Source organism: Mirounga leonina, unplaced genomic scaffold, assembly GCF_011800145.1.
Source record: "Mirounga leonina isolate KUSES-001 unplaced genomic scaffold, KU_Mleo_1.0 Mir_125, whole genome shotgun sequence".
Lineage (NCBI taxonomy): Eukaryota > Metazoa > Chordata > Mammalia > Carnivora > Phocidae > Mirounga > Mirounga leonina.
This window is the reverse complement of record NW_023270305.1, coordinates 78,436,749-78,440,368: the sequence shown is the minus strand read 5'-3', so window position 1 is coordinate 78,440,368 and position 3,620 is coordinate 78,436,749. Positions and strand designations below refer to the sequence as shown.

At 41.6% G+C, this 3,620-nt stretch overlaps 1 pseudogene; it reads right to left on the bottom strand.

Annotated features, from left to right (window-relative positions):
• Nucleotides 1-1,270: 1,270 nt before the first annotated feature.
• On the bottom strand, nucleotides 1,271-2,056 carry LOC118007484 (annotated as a pseudogene).
• Nucleotides 2,057-3,620: the final 1,564 nt, after the last annotated feature.

Genomic DNA, 3,620 nt, shown 5'->3' with positions numbered 1-3,620 from the left:
TTGCTGAATTCTTGGGACCAGATGAAATTAAATCTCCTACTCCTCCAACATCTGGACTCCCCGGTATTAACTTTTTTAAGTAAACTGAAACTGTAATTATAAGTGAGTTGGATTTAGGGTTAGGTCTTTAAGACATAATTCCTACTACTGAACAGAAGTTTTCAGGTCCTCTCTGCACTTTGTGTTGATTTTTAGCAGCTCAGTGAAACGAACATATTTCCAGTAGATTTATCAGGATAACCCCATTGAAACACCTTTGGAGTACATTGATATAAGTGGCTAGCAGTACACTGGTCTTACAGGTTGGGTCATCCCTTCCTCCTTCCTTCCCACCTCCTTGAAGAAGCTACATTTTTTGATCTCCAGAGAAGAGCATGAGATACAAACCCCCCTAAGTGTGGAATGGTGGGGGCGCAATGATGGATATGGGAAGAAATTTCCACCCAAACACAGCCACAGAGATTGAGGCTGGTTTATCTTTGTCCTTTAGTGATGAGGAACTGGATTTTGAAGGGAAGAAAAAAACGTTGTCTGTGAAATATTCTAACTGTAGGTAATTTTTCAGGGGATACCTGAATTCTGAAAAGTTTGAGTTAAGAAAAAAATAAGCCTATATACTTTTTAAAAATGATTTGGTTCATATATACAATGGAATATTATTCAGCCATCAGAAAGGATGAATACCTACCATTTACATCGATGTGGATGGAAATGGAGGGTATTATGCTAAGCGAAATAAGTCAATCAGAGAAAGACAATTATCATATGGTTTCACTCATATGTGGAATATAAGAAATAGTGCTGAGGATCATAGGGGAATGGAGGGAAAACTGAATGGGAAGAAATCAAAGGGCGACCAACCATGAGAGACTCTTGACTCTGGAGAACAAACTAAGGGTTGTGGAAGGGGAGGTGGAAGGGGGATGGGATAATTGGGTGATGGGCATTAAGGAGGGCATGTGATGTGATGAGCACTGGGTGTTTTATGCAACTTACAAATCATTGAACACTACATCAAAAACTAATGATATACTATATGTTGGCTAATTGAATTTAAATAAAAAAAATAAATATGCTTTCTAAAAAAATAAAAATACTTCCTCAACATCAAAAAATATATATATATATTTGAACTACTATAAATCCACAAGCAATGGTTCAGACATGGTGCTTCTGAGGTATTTCACCCCTCCCTACCAGACCCAAGCTGCATGGAGGAGAGAATGGACTCCCCCACCTCTGTTTAAGGATCAGTAGACAGAAGGGGCCATTACTGCTGGGCTCGAGTGCTAGGAACAGGCATCCCACAGGGATGGTGAGAATGCCAGAGGTCTGAGGGGTGAAGCAAGTGGCATTAAAGAAATCCCTGATGTCATATTGGCACTGCTGACAGATGTACTGCCACCCACCCATCATTCCCACATGCTAGATGAGCCCATTCAAGCCTGGTCCTTCACAACAAGGTAGAAATAGAGCTGCTCTATGGCCTCTCCTGTGGTAAGCTGTGACTTGAAGTCAGATCGCCAAAGCTTGTCCAGGAAATCCAAGACCTCAGGGCTGATGAGGTTCTGGTTTCCATTGTGGACAAAGTGTTCCCATTGCATACAGGAACATTTGTCCAAAATATAATTGAAAGGTGGATCTAATTCCATGTTATATTTGTCAATATAGTCATACAACATATGTAATCTTCTGACCTCAGAACCTTGGCTATCTTCACTGACTGATTGTAATTGTTATGTCCATGGAAAAATGGATCCTTCCAGAAGATCATACTTGCCAGCATACAACCCAAGCTCCACATATCCAACCTATGTATAATTGTACCTCTGATAGTCTAAAGAAGCTCAAGACCCTTGAAATATCAGGAAGCAACTTGGAAATTATATTCTTGACCAGGATGGTAAAATTCAGCCAAACCCCAGTCTATTAGCTGTAGCTTTCTGTGCCCATGACCAGTCATAACATTATGGAGTTTCATTTCTCTGTGCATAATTCCCATGCTGTGACAATACTCTGGGGCCTTCAGAATCTCACACATGTAAAATCAAGTATCATAGTCTGTTAACATCTGGCACAATTGCTTGAAGTCTGTGTTATTCACATGTTCAAAAACGGAGGCAAGATTTTATGACACAGCATCTTTCACAATGCCTGCCAGTGTGATGATGTTGGGATTGCCTCATAAATTCTCCAAAATTTGATTTTCTTTGTCTTTATTGGATTGAGAATATTTTTTAAAGATGTATTTATTTATTTATTTGAGAGAGAGAGAGAGAGAACATAAGCAGGGAGGAGGGGCAGAGGGAGAGGGAGAAGCAGTCTCCTTGCTGAGCAGGGAGCCCAATGTGGGGCTCGATCCCAGGACCCTGGGATCATGACCTGAGCTGGAGGCAGATGCTTAACCAACTGAGCCACCCAGATACCCTGGACTGAGAATTTTAACAACTTTTTCATTATTTGTAATGTCAATGTTGGCATTGGTCTGACATATCAGACAGGGTGGCCAACAAAGTTGGACTTGATGTTTGGAGACCTGGCAGCCCCCAGATTCAGAAGCCTCTCGGGGCAAGACCTCGTCTCAGACCTGTTTTCTTCACGCTGTGGTGGAAGCCGCAGTGGCATTTCTGAAACCTTAACTTTGAACTTCAGTTTAGTTAACTCTCCTTCTATCCCCAAATCATTCTTTTTATTAGTAGACCTGTTTTACAAAAACTAACTCATATATCCACACCTATGTTGTGATTGTTCACCTCCCATACTGACTTCCTCTTCCTGGTTTTTGCCTCAGTGAAAAGTCCCTGTAGTCACCCAGTTGTGCAAATGACAGACTTGGGAATTGCCCCACAGCCAGTCAAGGCCCATCACCTATAGCTCAAATCAGGTTGTGCCATTTCCACTGATGGTTTTCTATTACCATGAGGTGTGGTGACCAGCCATGTGGTGTGTCAAAGACAGAGGGGGTTCCTAACATGTGGGCCTGTCAACCTTAAAATCAGGATGGTCTTGGGAAACTGGTCCCTGTTTGCTTGAGATAGAGAGGTTTCTGGGGATGTAGTACTCTCAGTGCTGAAACTGGGAAAATCTAAAGCAAACTGGGGCAAGTTGCTCACTGTAGTTTTAGGACTAAGTGGTTAACGTTCCTGAACGCCCCACCCCTTTTTTCTTCTGTTCTCCAAGTTCTGTTCTATGAACGTGTCATCCAGCTTTGCCACCTCAGGGCCTTTATGCTCTTTCTGTTCCTCTTCCTTTTCCTGTAGATTGATTATCTCTTCCCAACCATCAGATTTTAGCTAAATATGATTTCCTCAGAGAAATTTCCCTGATATCCCAGACCAGGGCAGATCTCCCTGTGATATTCTTTCTTATTATTTGTGCACTTCTTAATGGCATCTATTAGAATAATAATTATGCTATTCAATGTGTGTCTCTCTGGCTGAGATGTAAACTCCTTGAAGGTGGGGACCACATGCACATGTGATTCTTCAACATGGTCCCCAGCGCTTGGCACAGTGTCTGTCACAAGTTAAGTGTGCATGGGTTATTTGTTGAATGAATGTCTCCTTTTACCATCTTATGATTATAATGTTTATTTCCACAGTCATAATAGTTCCACAGCA